Genomic DNA, 20,473 nt, shown 5'->3' with positions numbered 1-20,473 from the left:
GATTTCTACTACCCATCCGTACAATAATTCTAGGTAAAAATTCTATTCTAAAATTTTAAAATAGTGTAATACAATTCCCTTTGTACATCTGTCTATACTATATGTAATAACAAAATCCTAGAATTTTAACTTCCCGCCCAATTTCTAAAAACTATCTCTTCCCAATAAAATATATTGATTTCTACTTTCCCATTCTTACAATAATTACGGGAATAAATTCTATTCTAAAATCTAAAAATAGTGTAATACAATTCTCTTTGTACATCTATCTATATTATATATAATAACAAAATCCTGGAATTTTAACTTCCCTCCCAATCCCTAATAAATCTCTCTTTCCAATAAAATATATTGATTTTTACTTTCCCATTAGTACAATAATTCTGGGTAAAAATTCTATTCTAAAATTTTAAAATAGTGTAATACAATTCCCTTTCTACATCTATCTATACAATATATGATAACAAAATCCTGGAATTTAAACTTCCCGCACAATTCCTAAAAATCTCTCTTTCCAATAAAATATATTGATTTCTACTTTCCCATTCGTACAATAAATCTGGGTACAAATTCTATTCTAAAATTTTAAAATAGTGTAATACAAATCCCTTTGTACATCTATCTATACTATATATAATAACAAAATCCTGGAATTTTAACTTTCCGCACTATTCCTAAAAAATCTCTCTTCCCTATAAAATATATTGATTTCTACTTTCCCATTCTTACAATAATTCTGGGTAAAAATTCTATTCTAAAATTTGAAAATAGTGTAATACAATTCCCTTTGAAAATCTATATCTATATTATATATAATAGCAAAATCCTGAAATGTTTACTTCTCGCCCAATTCCTAAAAAATCTCTATTTCCAATAAAATATATTGATTATTTCTACTTTTCCATTCGTACAATAATTCTGGGTAAAAATTCTATTCTAAAATTTTAAAATACTGTAATACAAATACATTTGTACATCTATCTATACAATATATAATAACAAAATCCTGGAATTTTAACTTCACGCCCAATTCCTAAAAAATCTCTCTTCCCAATAAAATATATTGATTTCTACTTTTCCATTCGTACAATAATTCTGGGTAAACATTCTATTCTAAAAATTTAAAATAGTGCAATACAATTCCCTTTGTACATCTATACTATATGTAATAACAAAATCCTGGAATTTTAACTTCCCGCCCAATTCCTAAAAAATCTCTCTTTCCAATAAAATATATTGATTTCTACTTTCTCATTCGTACAATAATTCTGGGTACAAATTCTATTCTAAAATTTTAAAATAGTCTAATACAAATCCCTTTGTACATCTATCTATACTATATATAATAATGAAATCCTGGAATTTTAACATCCTGCCCAATTCCAAAAAAATCTCTCTTCCCAATAAAATATATTGATTTCAACTTTCCCATCCGTACAATAATTCTAGGAAAAAATTCTATTCTAAAATTTTAAAATAGTGTAATACAATTCCCTTTATACATCTATCTATACTATATGTAATAACACAATCCTAGAATTTTAACTTCCCTCTCAATTTCCAAAAAATCTCTCTTCCCAATAAAATATATTGATTTCTACTTTCCCATTCTTACAATAATTACGAGAATAAATTCTATTCTAAAATTTAAAAATAGTGTAATACAATTCTCTTTGTACATCTATCTATATTATATATAATAACAAAATCCTGGAATTTTAACTTCCCTCCCAATCCCTAATAAATCTCTTTTTCCTATAAAATATATTGATTTCTACTTTCCCATTCGTACAATAATTCAGGGTAAAAATTATATTCTAAAATTTTAAAATAGTGTAATACAATTCCCTTTATACATCTATCTATACAATATATAATAACAAAATCCTGGAATTTTAACTTCCCGCCCAATTCCTAAAAAACCTCTCTTCCCAATAAAATATATTGATTTCTACTTTCCTATCCGTACAATAATTCTAGGTAAAAATTCTATTCTAAAATTTTAATATAGTGTAATACAATTCCCTTTGAACATCTATCTATCTATACTATATATAATAACAAAATCCTGGAATTTTAACTTTCCGCACTAATCCTAAAAAATCTCTCTTCCCAATAAAATATGTTGATTTCTACTTTCCCATTCGTACAATAATTCTGGGTAAAAATTGTATTCTAAAATTTTAAAATAGTGTAATACAATTCTCTTTGTATATCTATACTATATGTAATAACAAAATTCTGGAATTTTGACTTTCCGCCCAATTTCTAAAAAATCTCTCTTTCCAATAAAATATATTGATTTTTACTTTCCCATTCGTACAATAATTCTAGGTAAAATTCTATTCTAAATTTTTAAAATAGTGTAATACAATTTCCTTTTTATAATTCTATATTATGCATAATAACATAATAACAAAATCGTGGAATTTTTACTTCCCGCTCAATTCCTAAAAAATCTCTCTTCCCAATAAAATATATTGATTTCTACTTTCTCATTCGTACAATAATTCTGGATAAAATTCTATTCTATAATTTTAAAATAGTGTAATACAATTCCCTTTGTAAATCTATATCTATATTATATATAATAGCAAAATCCTGAAATTTTTACTTCTCGCCCAATTCCAAAAAAAATCTCTATTTCCAATAAAATATATTAATTTCTACTTTTCCATTCGTACAATAATTCTGGGTAAAAATTCTATTCTAAAATTTTAAAATAGTGTAATACAATTCTCTTTGTACATCTATCTATACTATATGTAGTAACACAATCCTTGAATTTTAACTTCCCTCCCAATTTCTAAAAAATCTCTCTTCCCAATAAAATATATTGATTTCTACTTTCCCATTCTTACAATAATTACGGGAATAAATTCTGTTCTAAAATTTAAAAATAGTGTAATACAATTCTCTTTGTACATCTATCTATATTATATATAATAACAAAATCCTGGAATTTTAACTTCCCTCCCAATCCCTAATAAATCTCTCTTTCCAATAAAATATATTGATTTCTACTTTCCCATTCGTACAATAATTCTGGGTAAAAATTCTATTCTAAAATTTTAAAATAGTGTAATACAATTCCCTTTGAACATCTATCTATACAATATATAATAACAAAATCCTGGAATTTTAACTTCCCTCCCAATCCCTAATAAATCTCTCTTTCCAATAAAATATGTTGATTTCTACTTTCCCATTCGTACAATAATTCTGGGTAAAAATTATATTCTAAAATTTTAAAATAGTGTAATACAATTCTCTTTGTACATCTATACTATATGTAATAACAAAATTCTGGAATTTTGACTTTCCGCCCAATTTCTAAAAAATCTCTCTTTCCAATAAAATATATTGATTTTTACTTTCCCATTCGTACAATAATTCTAGGTAAAATTCAATTCTAAATTTTTAAAATAGTGTAATACAATTTCCTTTTTATAATTCTATTCTATACATAATAACAAAATCGTGGAATTTTTACTTCCCGCTCAATTCCTAAAAAATCTCTCTTCCCAATAAAATATATTGATTTCTACTTTCTAATTTGTACAATAATTCAGGGTAAAAATTCTATTCTAAAATTTTAAAATAGTGTAATACAATTCCCTTTGTAAATCTATATCTATATTATATATAATAGCAAAATCCTGAAATTTTTACTTCTCGCCCAATTCCTAAAAAATCTCTATTTCCAATAAAATATATTGATTTCTACTTTTCCATTCGTACAATAATTCTGGGTAAAAATTCTAATCTAAAATTTTAAAATAGTGTAATACAATTCTCTTTGTACATCTATCTATACAATATATAATAACAAAATCCTGAAATTTTAACTTCACGCCCAATTCCTAAAAAATCTCTCTTCCCAATAAAATATATTGATTTCTACTTTCCCATTCGTACAATAATTCTGGGTAAAAATTCTATTCTAAAAATTTTAAATAGTGTAATACAATTTCCTTTGTACATCTATACTATATGTAATAACAAAATCCTGGAATTTTAACTTCCCGCCCAATTCCTAAAAATCTCTCTTTCCAATAAAATATATTGATTTCTACTTTCCCATTCGTACAATAATTCTGGGTACAAATTCTATTCTAAAATTTTAAAATAGTCTAATACAAATCCCTTTGTACATCTATCTATACTATATATAATAACAAAATCCTGGAATTTTAACATCCTGCCCAATTCCAAAAAAATCTCTCTTCCCAATAAAATATATTGATTTCTGCTTTCCCATCCGTACAATAATTCTAGGTAAAAATTCTATTCTGAAATTTTAAAATAGTGTAATACAATTCCCTTTGTACATCTATACTATATATAATAATAAAATCCTGGAATTTTAACTTCCCGCCCAATTCCTAAAAAATCTCGCTTCCCAATAAAATATATTGATTTCTACTTTCCCATTCGTACAATAATTATGAGTAAAAATTCTATTCTAAAATTTTAAAATAGTGTAATACAATTTCCTTTGTACATCTATACTATATATAATAACAAAATCCTAGAATTTTAACTTCCCGCCCAATTCCTAAAAAATCTCTCTTCCCCATAAAATATATTGATTTCTACTTTCCCATTCCTACAATAATTACGGATATATATTCTATTCTAAAATTTAAAAATAGTGTAATACAATTCCCTTTGTACATATATCTATCTATATTATATATAAATAACAAAATCCTGGAATTTTAACATTCCTCCCAATTCCTAAAAAATCTCTCTTTCCAACAAAATATATTGATTTTTACATTGCCATTCGTATAATAATTCTAGGTATAATTCTATTCTAAAATTTTAAAATAGTGTAAAACAATTTACTTTGTAATTCTATACTATACATAATAACAAAATCCTGGAATTTTAACTTTCTGCTCAATTCCTAAAAAATCTCTCTTCCCAATAAAATATATTGATTTCTACTTTCCCTTCGTACAATAATTCTAGGTAAAATTCTATTCTAAATTTTTAAAATAGTGTAATACAATTCCTTTTTATAATTCTACTCTATACATAATAACAAAATCGTGGAATTTTTACTTCCCCCTCAATTCCTAAAAAATCTCTCTTCCCAATAAAATATATTGATTTCTACTTACCCATTCGTACAATAATTCTAGGTAAAATACTATTCTAAATTTTTAAAATACTGTAATACAATTTCCTTTTTATAATTCTATTCTATACATAATAACAAAATCGTGGAATTTTTACTTCCCGCTCAATTCCCAAAAAATCTCTCTTCCCAATAAAATATATTGATTTCTACTTTCCCATTCGTACAATAATTCTGGGTAAAAATTCTATTCTAAAATTTTAAAATAGTGTAATACAATTCCCTTTGAAAATCTATATCTATATTATATATAATAGCAAAATGCTGAAATTTTTACTTCTCGCCCAATTCCTAAAAAATCTCTATTTCCAATAAAATATATTGATTTCTACTTTTCCATTCGTACAATAATTCTGGGTAAAAATTCTATTCTAAAAATTTAAAATAGTGCAATACAATTCCCTTCGTACATCTATACTATATGTAATAACAAAATCCTGGAATTTTAACTTCCCGCCCAATTCCTAAAAAATCTCTCTTTCCAATCAAATATATTGATTTCTACTTTCCAATTCGTACAATAAATCTGGGTACAAATTCTATTCTAAAATTTTAAAATTGTGTAATACAAATCCCTTGGTACATCTATCTATACTATATATAATAATAAAATCCTGGAATTTTAACATCCTGCCCAATTCCAAAAATATCTCTCTTCCCAATAAAATATATTGATTTCAACTTTCCCATCCGTACAATAATTCTAGGTAAAAATTCTATTCTAAAATTTTAAAATAGTGTAATACAATTCACTTTATACATCTATCTATACTATATGTAATAACACAATCCTAGAATTTTAACTTCCCTCTAAATTTCCAAAAAATCTCTCTTCCCAATAAAATATATTGATTTCTACTTTCCCATTCTTACAATAATTACGAGAATAAATTCTATTCTAAAATTTAAAAATAGTGTAATACAATTCTCTTTGTACATCTATCTATATTATATATAATAACAAAATCCTGGAATTTTAACTTCCCTCCCAATCCCTAATAAATCTCTCTTTCCAATAAAATATATTGATTTCTACTTTCCCATTAGTACAATAATTCTGGGTAAAAATTCTATTCTAAAATTTTAAAATTGTGTAATACAATTCCCTTTCTACATCTATCTATACAATATATGATAACAAAATCCTGGAATTTAAACTTCCCGCACAATTCCTAAAAATCTCTCTTTCCAATAAAATATATTGATTTCTACTTTCCCATTCGTACAATAAATCTGGATACAAATTCTATTCTAAAATTTTAAAATAGTGTAATACAAATCCCTTTGTACATCTATCTATACTATATATAATAACAAAATCCTGGAATTTTAACTTTCCGCACTATTCCTAAAAAATCTCTCTTCCCAATAAAATATATTGATTTCTACTTTCCCATTCTTACAATAATTCTGGGTAAAAATTCTATTCTAAAATTTGAAAATAGTGTAATACAATTCCCTTTGAAAATCTATATCTATATTATATATAGTAGCAAAATCCTGAAATGTTTACTTCTCGCCCAATTCCTAAAAAATCTCTATTTCCAATAAAATATATTGATTATTTCTACTTTTCCATTCGTACAATAATTCTGGGTAAAAATTCTATTCTAAAATTTTAAAATACTGTAATACAAATACATTTGTACATCTATCTATACAATATATAATAACAAAATCCTGGAATTTTAACTTCACGCCCAATTCCTAAAAAATCTCTCTTCCCAATAAAATATATTGATTTCTACTTTTCCATTCGTACAATAATTCTGGGTAAACATTCTATTCTAAAAATTTAAAATAGTGCAATACAATTCCCTTTGTACATCTATACTATATGTAATAACAAAATCCTGGAATTTTAACTTCCCGCCCAATTCCTAAAAAATCTCTCTTTCCAATAAAATATATTGATTTCTACTTTCCCATTCGTACAATAATTCTGGGTACAAATTCTATTCTAAAATTTTAAAATAGTCTAATACAAATCCCTTTGTACATCTATCTATACTATATATAATAATAAAATCCTGGAATTTTAACATCCTGCCCAATTCCAAAAAAATCTCTCTTCCCAATAAAATATATTGATTTCAACTTTCCCATCCGTACAATAATTCTAGGTAAAAATTCTATTCTAAAATTTTAAAATAGTGTAATACAATTCCCTTTATACATCTATCTATACTATATGTAATAACACAATCCTAGAATTTTAACTTCCCTCTCAATTTCCAAAAAATCTCTCTTCCCAATAAAATATATTGATTTCTACTTTCCCATTCTTACAATAATTACGAGAATAAATTCTATTCTAAAATTTAAAAATAGTGTAATACAATTCTCTTTGTACATCTATCTATATTATATATAATAACAAAATCCTGGAATTTTAACTTCCCTCCCAATCCCTAATAAATCTCTCTTTCCAATAAAATATATTGATTTCTACTTTCCAATTCGTACAATAATTCTGGGTAAAAATTATATTCTAAAATTTTAAAATAGTGTAATACAATTCCCTTTATACATCTATCTATACAATATATAATAACAAAATCCTGGAATTTTAACTTCCCGCCCAATTCCTAAAAAACCTCTCTTCCCAATAAAATATATTGATTTCTACTTTCCCATCCGTACAATAATTCTAGGTAAAAATTCTATTCTAAAATTTTAATATAGTGTAATACAATTCCCTTTGAACATCTATCTATCTATACTATATATAATAACAAAATCCTGGAATTTTAACTTTCCGCACTATTCCTAAAAAATCTCTCTTCCCAATAAAATATGTTGATTTCTACTTTCCCATTCGTACAATAATTTTGGGTAAAAATTGTATTCTAAAATTTTAAAATAGTGTAATACAATTCTCTTTGTATATCTATACTATATGTAATAACAAAATTCTGGAATTTTGACTTTCCGCCCAATTACTAAAAAATCTCTCTTTCACAAAAATAAAATATATTGATTTTTACTTTCCCATTCGTACAATAATTCTAGGTAAAATTCTATTCTAAATTTTTAAAATAGTGTAATACAATTTCCTTTTTATAATTCTATTCTATACATAATAACAAAATCGTGGAATTTTTACTTCCCGCTCAATTCCTAAAAAATCTCTCTTCCCAATAAAATATATTGATTTCTACTTTCTCATTCGTACAATAATTCTGGGTAAAAATTCTATTCTAAAATTTTAAAATAGTGTAATACAATTCCCTTTGTAAATCTATATCTATATTATATATAATAGCAAAATCCTGAAATTTTTACTTCTCGCCCAATTCCAAAAAAATCTCTATTTCCAATAAAATATATTAATTTCTACTTTTCCATTCGTACAATAAATCTGGGTAAAAATTCTATTCTAAAATTTTAAAATAGTGTAATACAATTCTCTTTGTACATCTATCTATACTATATGTAATAACACAATCCTTGAATTTTAACTTCCCTCCCAATTTCTAAAAGATCTCTCTTCCCAATAAAATATATTGATTTCTACTTTTCCATTCTTACAATAATTACGGGAATAAATTCTATTCTAAAATTTGAAAATAGTGTAATACAATTCTCTTTGTACATCTATCTATATTATATATAATAACAAAATCCTGGAATTTTAACTTCCCTCCCAATCCCTAATAAATCTCTCTTTCCAATAAAATATATTGATTTCTACTTTCCCATTCGTACAATAATTCTGGGTAAAAATTCTATTCTAAAATTTTAAAATAGTGTAACACAGTTCCCTTTGAACATCTATCTATACAATATATAATAACAAAATCCTGGAATTTTATCTTCCCTCCCAATCCCTAATAAATCTCTCTTTCCAATAAAATATGTTGATTTCTACTTTCCCATTCGTACAATAATTCTGGGTAAAAATTGTATTCTAAAATTTTAAAATAGTGTAATACAATTCTCTTTGTACATCTATACTATATGTAATAACAAAATTCTGGAATTTTGACTTTCCGCCCAATTACTAAAAAATCTCTCTTTCACAAAAATAAAATATATTGATTTTTACTTTCCCATTCGTACAATAATTCTAGGTAAAATTCTATTCTAAATTTTTAAAATAGTGTAATACAATTTCCTTTTTATAATTCTATTCTATACATAATAACAAAATCGTGGAATTTTTACTTCCCGCTCAATTCTTAAAAAATCTCTCTTCCCAATAAAATATATTGATTTCTACTTTCTCATTTGTACAATAATTCTGGGTAAAAATTCTATTCTAAAATTTTAAAATAGTGTAATACAATTCCCTTTGTAAATCTATATCTATATTATATATAATAGCAAAATCCTGAAATTTTTACTTCTCGCCCAATTCCTAAAAAATCTCTATTTCCAATAAAATATATTGATTTCTACTTTTCCATTCGTACAATAATTCTGGGTAAAAATTCTAATCTAAAATTTTAAAATAGTGTAATACAATTCTCTTTGTACATCTATCTATACAATATATAATAACAAAATCCTGAAATTTTAACTTCACGCCCAATTCCTAAAAAATCTCTCTTCCCAATAAAATATATTGATTTCTACTTTCCCATTCGTACAATAATTCTGGGTAAAAATTCTATTCTAAAATTTTAAAATAGTGTAATACAATTCCCTTTGTACCTCTATACTATATATAATAACAAAATCATGAAATTTTAACTTTCCGCCCAATTCCTAAAAAATCTCTCTTCCCAATAAAATATATTGATTTCTGCTTTCCCATCCGTACAATAATTCTAGGTAAAAATTCTATTCTGAAATTTTAAAATAGTGTAATACAATTCCCTTTGTACATCTATACTATATATAATAATAAAATCCTGGAATTTTAACTTCCCGCCCAATTCCTAAAAAATCTCGCTTCCCAATAAAATATATTGATTTCTACTTTCCCATTCGTACAATAATTATGAGTAAAAATTCTATTCTAAAATTTTAAAATAGTGTAATACAATTCCCTTTGTACATCTATACTATATATAATAACAAAATCCTCGAATTTTAACTTCCCGCCCAATTCCTAAAAAATCTCACTTCCCCATAAAATATATTGATTTCTACTTTCCCATTCGTACAATAATTACGGATATATATTCTATTCTAAAATTTAAAAATAGTGTAATACAATAGAAAAATCCTATAATTTTTACTTCTCGCCCAATTCCTAAAAAATCTCTGTTCCCAATAAAATATATTTATTTCTTCATTCCCATTCGTACAATAATTATGGGTAAAAATTCTATTCTAAAATTTTAAAATAGTGTAATACAATTCCCTTTGTACCTCTATACTATATATAATAACAAAATCATGAAATTTTAACTTTCCGCCCAATTCCTAAAAAATCTCTCTTCCCAATAAAATATATTGATTTCTACTTTCCCATTAGTACAATAATTCTGGGTGAAAATTCTATTTTAAAATTTTAAAATAGTGTAATACAATTCCCTTTTTACATCTATACTATATGTAATAACAAAATCCTGGAATTTTAACTTTCCGCCAAATTCCTAAAAAATCTCTCTTTCCAATAAAATATATTGACTTCTACTTTCCCATTCGTACAATAATTCTGGGTAAAAATTCTATTCTAAAGTTTAAAATAGTGTAATACAATTCCCTTTGTACATCTATACTATATATAATAACAAAATCCTTGAATTTTAACTTTCCGCCCAATTCCTAAAAAATCTCTCTTCCCAATAAAATATATTGATTTCTACTTTCCCATTCGTACAATAATTACGGATATATATTCTATTCTAAAATTTAAAAATAGTGTAATACAATTCCCTTTGTACATATATCTATCTATATTATATATAAATAACAAAATCCTGGAATTTTAACATTCCTCCCAATTCCTAAAAAATCTCTCTTTCCAACAAAATATATTGATTTTTACATTGCCATTCGTATAATAATTCTATGTAAAATTCTATTCTAAAATTTTAAAATAGTGTAAAACAATTTACTTTGTAATTCTATACTATACATAATAACAAAATCCTGGAATTTTAACTTTCCGCTCAATTTCTAAAAAATCTCTCTTCCCAATAAAATATATTCATTTCCACTTTCCCATTCGTACAATAATTCTGGGTAAAAATTCTATTCTAAAATTTTAAAATAGTGTAATACAATTCCCTTTGTAAATCTATATCTATATTATATATATATTTTTAATATCCTGGAATTTTTATTTCTCGCCCAATTCCTAAAAAATCTCTCTTCCCAATAAAATATATTGATTTCTTCAATTCCATTCTTACAATAATTATGGGTAAAAATTCTATTCTAAAATTTTTAAATAGTGTAATACAATTCCCTTTGTACCTCTATACTATATATATTAACAAAATCATTAAATTTTAACTTTCCACCCAATTCCTGAAAAATCTCTCTTCCCATTAAAATATATTGATTTCTACTTTCCCATTAGTACAATAATTATGGGTAAAATTCTATTTTAAAATTTTAAAATAGTGTAATACAATTCCCTTTTTACATCTATACTATATGTAATAACAAAATCCTGGAATTTTGACTTTCCGCCCAATTCCTAAAAAATCTCTGTTTCCAATAAAATATATTGATTTTTACTTACCCATTCATACAATAATTCTAGGTAAAATTCTATTCTAAATTTTTAAAATAGTGTAATACAATTTCCTTTTTATAATTCTATATTATGCATAATAACATAATCCTGAAATTTTAACTTCCCCGCTCAATTCATAAAAAATCTCTCTTCCCTATAAAATATATTGATTTCTACTTTCCCATTCGTACAATAATTCTGGGTAAAAATTCAATTCTAAAATTTTAAAATAGTGTAATACAATTCCCTTTGTAAATCTATATCTATATTATATATAATAGCAAAATCTTGGAATTTTTACTTCTCGCCCAATTCCTAAAAAATCTCTCTTTCCAATAAAATATATTGATTTCTACTTTTCCATTCGTACAATAATTCTGGGTAAATATTCTATTCTAAAATTTTAAAATAGTGTAATACAATTCCCTTTGTACATCTATCTATATAATATATAATAACAAAATCCTGGAATTTTAACTTTCCACCCAATTCTTAAAAAACCTCTCTTCCCAATAAAATATATTGATTTCTACTTTCCAAATCCGTACAATAATTCTAGGTAAAAATTCTATTCTAAAATTTTAAAATAGTGTAATACAATTCCCTTTGTACATCTATCTATACTATATATAATAACAAAATCCTAGAATTTTAATTTCCCGCACTATTCCTAAAAATTCTCTCTTCCCAATAAAATATATTGATTTCTACTTTTCCATTCGTACAATAATTCTGGGTAAAAATTCTATTCTAAAATTTTAAAATAGTGTAATACAATTTCCTTTGTACATCTATCTATACTATATATAATAACAAAATCCTGGAAATTTAATTTCCCGAACTATTCCTAAAAAATCTCTCTTCCCAATAAAATATGTTGATTTCTACTTTCCCATTCGTACAATAATTCTAGGTAAAAATTCTATTCTAAAATTTTAAAATAGTGTAATACAATTCTCTTTGTACATCTATACTATATATAATATCAAAATTCTGGAATTTTGACTTTCCGCCCAATTCCTAAAAAATCTCTCTATCCAATAAAATATATTGATTTTTACTTTCCCATTCATACAATAATTCTAGGTAAAATTCAATTCTAAATTTTTAAAATAGTGTAATACAATTTCCTTTTTATAATTCTATACTATACATAATAACAAAATCCTGGAATTTTAACTTGCCGCTCAATCCCTAAAAAATCTCTCTTCCCATTAAAATAAATTGATTTCTAATTTTTCCCATTCGTACAATAATTCTGGGTAAAAATTCTATTCTAAAATTTTAAAATAGTGTAATACAATTTCCTTTGTACTTCTATACTATATATTATAACAAAATCATGAAATTTTTACTTTTCGTCCAATTCCTAAAAAATCTCTCTTCCCAATAAAATATATTGATTTCTACTTTCGCATTAGTACAATAATTCTGGGTAAAAATTTTATTTTAAAATTTTAAAATAGTGTAATATAATTCCCTTTTTACATCTATACTATATGTAATAACAAAATCCTGGAATTTTAACTTTCCGCCAAATTCTTAAAAAATTACTCTTTCCAATAAAATATATTGATTTCTACTTTCCCATTTGTACAATAATTCTGGGTAAAAATTCAATTCTAAAATTTTAAAATAGTGTAATACAATTCCATTTGTACATCTATACTATATATAATAACAAAATCCTGGAATTTTAACTTCCCGCCCAATACCTAAAAAATCTCTTTTCCCAATAAAATATATAGATTTCTACTTTCCCATTCGTACAATAATTCTGGGTAAAAATTCTATTCTAAAATTTTAAAATATTGTAATACAATTCCCTTTGTACATCTATACTATATATAATAACAGAATCCTTGAATTTTAACTTCCCGCCCAATTCCTAAAAAATATCTCTTCCCAATAAAATATATTAATTTCTACTTTCCCATTCGTACAATAATTATGGGTAAAAATTCTATTCTAAAAATTTAAAATAGTGTAATAACATTCCCTTTGTATATCTATACTATATATAATAACAAAATCCTGTAATTTTAACTTTGCGCCCAATTCCTAAAAAATCTCTCTTCCCAATTAAATATATTGATTTCTACTTTCCCAATCGTACAATAATTCTGGTTAAAAATTCTATTCTAAAATTTTAAAATGGTGTAATACATTTGCCTTTGTACATCTATACTATATATATATATATATATATATATATAATTTTTTTTTGGAAGTTACTGGCGCTATTACATTGTAGTATAGGCCTCCATTGAGGCTCAAACTCATAATCTTCCAAATGAAAGTCCAACCCGGGTACCATTAGACCACATAGTTCTGGTGTACATCTATACTATATATAATAACAAAATCTTGGAATTTCAACTTCCACCCAATTCCTAAAAAATCTCCCTTCCCAATTAAATATATTGATTTCTAATTTCCCATTCGTACAATAATTCTGGGTAAAAATTCAATTCTAAAATTTAAAAATAGTGTAATACAATTCCCTTTGTAAATCTATATCTATATTATATATAATAGAAAAATCCTAGAATTTTTACTTCTCGCCCAATTCCTAAAAAATCTCTGTTCCCAATAAAATATATTTATTTCTTCATTCCCATTCGTACAATAATTATGGGTAAAAATTCTATTCTAAAATTTTAAAATAGTGTAATACAATTCCCTTTGTACCTCTATAGTATATATATTAACAAAATCATGAAATTTTAACTTTCCGCCCAATTCCTAAAAAATCTCTCTTCCCAATAAAATATATTGATTTCTACTTTCCCATTAGTACAATAATTCTGGGTGAAAATTCTATTTTAAAATTTTAAAATAGTGTAATACAATTCCCTTTTTACATCTACACTATATGTAATAACAAAATCCTGGAATTTTAACTTTCCGCCAAATTCCTAAAAAATCTCTCTTTCCAATAAAATATATTGATTTCTACTTTCCCATTCGTACAATAATTCTGGGTAAAAATTCTATTCTAAAATTTTAAAATAGTGTAATACAATTCCCTTTGTACATCTATATCTATATTATATATAATAACAAAATCCTTGAATTTTAACTTCCCGCCCAATTCCCAAAAAATTTCTCTTCCCAAAAAATATATTGATTTCTTCATTCACATTCGTACAATAATTCTGGGTAAAAATTCTATTCTAAAATTTTAAAATAGTGTAATACAATTCCCTTTGTACCTCTATACTCTATATACTAACAAAATCATGAAATTTTAATTTTCCGCCCAATTCCTAAAAAATCTCTCTTCCCAATAAAATATATTGGTTTCTACTTTCCCATTAGTACAATAATTCTGGGTAAAAATTCTATTTTAAAATTTTAAAATAGTGTAATACAATTCCCTTTTTACATCTATACTATATGTAATAACAAAATCTTGGAATTTTAACTTTCCGCCAAATTCCTAAAAAATCACTCTTTCGAATAAAATATATTGATTTCTACTTTCCCATTCGTACAATAATTCTGGGTAAAAATTCTATTCTAAAATTTTAAAATAATGTAATACAATTCCCTTTGTACATCTATCTATACAATATATGATATCAAAATTCTGGAATTTAAACTTCCCGCACAATTCCTAAAAATCTCTCTTTCCAATAAAATATATTGATTTCTACTTTCCCATCCGTACAATAATTCTAGGTAAAAATTCTATTCTAAAATTTTAAAATATGTAATACAATTCCCTTTGTACATCTATCTATACTATATATAATAACAAAATCCTGGAATTTTAAATTTCCGCACTATTCCTAAAAAATCTCTCTTCCCAATAAAATATATTCATTTCTACTTTCCCATTCTTACAATAATTCTGGGTAAAAATTCTATTCTAAAATTTGAAAATAGTGTAATACAATTCCCTTTGAAAATCTATATATATCTATATTATATATAATAGCAAAATCCTGAAATGTTTACTTCTCGCCCAATTCCTAAAAAAACTCTATTTCCAATAAAATATATTGATTATTTCTACTTTTCCATTCGTACAATAATTCTGGGTAAAAATTCTATTCTAAAATTTTAAAATACACTAATACAAATACATTTGTACTTCTATCTATACAATATATAATAACAAAATCCTGGAATTTTAACTTCACGCCCAATTCCTAAAAAATCTCTCTTCCCAATAAAATATATTGATTTCTACTTTTCCATTCGTACAATAATTCTGGGTAAACATTCTATTCTAAAAATTTAAAATAGTGCAATACAATTCCCTTTGTACATCTATACTATATGTAATAACAAAATCCTGGAATTTTAACTTCCCGCCCAATTCCTAAAAAATCTCTTTTTCCAATAAAATATATTGATTTCTACTTTCCCATTCGTACAATAATTCTGGGTACAAATTCTATTCTAAAATTTTAAAATAGTCTAATACAAATCCCTTTGTACATCTATCTATACTATATATAATAATAAAATCCTGGAATTTTAACATCCTGCCCAATTCCAAAAAAATCTCTCTTCCCAATAAAATATATTGATTTCAACTTTCCCATCCGTACAATAATTCTAGGTAAAAATTCTATTTTAAAATTTTAAAATAGTGTAATACAATTCCCTTTATACATCTATCTATACTATATGTAATAACACAATCCTAGAATTTTAACTTCCCTCTCAATTTCCAAAAAATCTCTCTTCCCAATAAAATATATTGATTTCTACTTTCCCATTCTTACAATAATTACGAGAATAAATTCTATTCTAAAATTTAAAAATAGTGTAATACAATTCTCTTTGTACATCTATCTATATTATATATAATAACAAAATCCTGGAATTTTAACTTCCCGCCCAATTCCTAAAAAATCTCTTTTTCCAATAAAATATATTGATTTCTACTTTCCCATTCGTACAATAATTCTGGGTACAAATTCTATTCTAAAATTTTAAAATAGTCTAATACAAATCCCTTTGTACATCTATCTATACTATATATAATAATAAAATCCTGGAATTTTAACATCCTGCCCAATTCCAAAAAAATCTCTCTTCCCAATAAAATATATTGATTTCAACTTTCCCATCCGTACAATAATTCTAGGTAAAAATTCTATTCTAAAATTTTAAAATAGTGTAATACAATTCCCTTTATACATCTATCTATACTATATGTAATAACACAATCCTAGAATTTTAACTTCCCTCTCAATTTCCAAAAAATCTCTCTTCCCAATAAAATATATTGATTTCTACTTTCCCATTCTTACAATAATTACGAGAATAAATTCTATTCTAAAATTTAAAAATAGTGTAATACAATTCTCTTTGTACATCTATCTATATTATATATAATAACAAAATCCTGGAATTTTAACTTCCCTCCCAATCCCTAATAAATCTCTCTTTCCAATAAAATATATTGATTTCTACTTTCCCATTCGTACAATAATTCTGGGTAAAAATTCTATTTTAAAATTTTAAAATAGTGTAATACAATTCCCTTTATACATCTATCTATACAATATATAATAACAAAATCCTGGAATTTTAACTTTCCGCCCAATTCCTAAAAAACCTCTCTTCCCAATAAAATTTATTGATTTCTACTTTCCCATCCGTACAATAATTCTAGGTAAAATTCTATTCTAAAATTTTAATATAGTGTAATACAATTCCCTTTGAACATCTATCTATCTATACTATATATAATAACAAAATTCTAGAATTTTAACTTTCCGCACTATTCCTAAAAAATCTCTCTTCCCAATAAAATATGTTGATTTCTACTTTCCCATTCGTACAATAATTCTGGGTAAAAATTGTATTCTAAAATTTTAAAATAGTGTAATACAATTCTCTTTGTATATCTATACTATATGTAATAACAACATTCTGGAATTTTGACTTTCCGCCCAATTTCTAAAAAATCTCTCTTTCCAATAAAATATATTGATTTTTACTTTCCCATTCGTACAATAATTCTAGGTAAAATTCTATTCTAAATTTTTAAAATAGTGTAATACAACTTCCTTTTTATAATTCTATTCTATAGATAATAACAAAATCGTGGAATTTTTACTTCCCGCTCAATTCCTAAAAAATCTCTCTTCCCAATAAAATATATTGATTTCTACTTTCTCATTCGTACAATAATTCTGGGTAAAAATTCTATTCTAAAATTTTAAAATAGTGTAATACAATTCCCTTTGTAAATCTATATCTATATTATATATAATAGCAAAATCCTGAAATTTTTACTTCTCGCCCAATTCCAAAAAAATCTCTATTTCGAATAAAATATATTAATTTCTACTTTTCCATTCGTACAATAATTCTGGGTAAAAATTCTATTCTAAAATTTTAAAATAGTGTAATACAATTCTCTTTGTACATCTATCTATACTATATGTAATAACACAATCCTTGAATTTTAACTTCCCTCCCAATTTCTAAAAAATCTCTCTTCCCAATAAAATATATTGATTTCTACTTTCCCATTCTTACAATAATTACGGGAATAAATTCTATTCTAAAATTTAAAAATAGTGTAATACAATTCTCTTTGTACATCTATCTATATTATATATAATAACAAAATCCTGGAATTTTAACTTCCCTCCCAATCCCTAATAAATCTCTCTTTCCAATAAAATATATTGATTTCTACTTTCCCATTCGTACAATAATTCTGGGTAAAAATTCTATTCTAAAATTTTAAAATAGTGTAATACAATTCCCTTTGAACATCTATCTATACAATATATAATAACAAAATCCTGGAATTTTAACTTCCCTCCCAATCCCTAATAAATCTCTCTTTCCAATAAAATATGTTGATTTCTACTTTCCCATTCGTACAATAATTCTGGGTAAAAATTGTATTCTAAAATTTTAAAATAGTGTAATACAATTCTCTTTGTACATCTATACTATATGTAATAACAAAATTCTGGAATTTTGACTTTCCGCCCAATTACTAAAAAATCTCTCTTTCACAAAAATAAAATATATTGATTTTTACTTTCCCATTCGTACAATAATTCTAGGTAAAATTCTATTCTAAATTTTTAAAATAGTGTAATACAATTTCCTTTTTATAATTCTATTCTATACATAATAACAAAATCGTGGAATTTTTACTTCCCGCTCAATTCTTAAAAAATCTCTCTTCCCAATAAAATATATTGATTTCTACTTTCTCATTTGTACAATAATTCTGGGTAAAAATTCTATTCTAAAATTTTAAAATAGTGTAATACAATTCCCTTTGTAAATCTATATCTATATTATATATAATAGCAAAATCCTGAAATTTTTACTTCTCGCCCAATTCCTAAAAAATCTCTATTTCCAATAAAATATATTGATTTCTACTTTTCCATTCGTACAATAATTCTGGGTAAAAATTCTAATCTAAAATTTTAAAATAGTGTAATACAATTCTCTTTGTATATCTATCTATACAATATATAATAACAAAATCCTGAAATTTTAACTTCACGCCCAATTCCTAAAAAATCTCTCTTCCCAAAAAAATATATTGATTTCTACTTTCCCATTCGTACAATAATTCTGGGTAAAAATTCTATTCTAAAAATTTTAAATAGTGTAATACAATTTCCTTTGTACATCTATACTATATGTAATAACAAAATCCTGGAATTTTAACTTCCCGCCCAATTCCTAAAAATCTCTCTTTCCAATAAAATATATTGATTTCTACTTTCCCATTCGTACAATAATTCTGGGTAAAAATTCTATTCTAAAATTTTAAAATAGTGTAATACAATTCCCTTTGTACCTCTATACTATATATAATAACAAAATCATGAAATTTTAACTTTCCGCCCAATTCCTAAAAAATCTCTCTTCCCAATAAAATATATTGATTTCTGCTTTCCCATCCGTACAATAATTCTAGGTAAAAATTCTATTCTGAAATTTTAAAATAGTGTAATACAATTCCCTTTGTACATCTATACTATATATAATAATAAAATCCTGGAATTATAACTTCCCGCCCAATTCCTAAAAAATCTCGCTTCCCAATAAAATATATTGATTTCTACTTTCCCATTCGTACAATAATTATGAGTAAAAATTCTATTCTAAAATTTTAAAATAGTGTAATACAATTCCCTTTGTACATCTATACTATATATAATAACAAAATCCTAGAATTTTAACTTCCCGCCCAATTCCTAAAAAATCTCTCTTCCCCATAAAATATATTGATTTCTACTTTCCCATTCGTACAATAATTACGGATATATATTCTATTCTAAAATTTAAAAATAGTGTAATACAATTCCCTTTGTACATATATCTATCTATATTATATATAAATAACAAAATCCTGGAATTTTAACATTCCTCCCAATTCCTAAAAAATCTCTCTTTCCAACAAAATATATTGATTTTTACATTGCCATTCGTATAATAATTCAATGTATAATTCTATTCTAAAATTTTAAAATAGTGTAAAACAATTTACTTTGTAATTCTATACTATACATAATAACAAAATCCTGGAATTTTAACTTTCCGCTCAATTCCTAAAAAATCTCTCTTCCCAATAAAATATATTGATTTCCACTTTCCCATTCGTACAATAATTCTGGGTAAAAATTCTATTCTAAAATTTTAAAATAGTGTAATACAATTCCCTTTGTAAATCTATATCTATA

This window comes from Ipomoea nil, unplaced genomic scaffold, assembly GCF_001879475.1.
Source record: "Ipomoea nil cultivar Tokyo-kokei standard unplaced genomic scaffold, Asagao_1.1 scaffold2694, whole genome shotgun sequence".
In the NCBI taxonomy this organism is placed as follows: Eukaryota; Viridiplantae; Streptophyta; class Magnoliopsida; order Solanales; family Convolvulaceae; genus Ipomoea; species Ipomoea nil.
The sequence above is the reverse complement of the archived record's forward strand: the minus strand, read 5'-3'. Positions refer to the sequence as shown.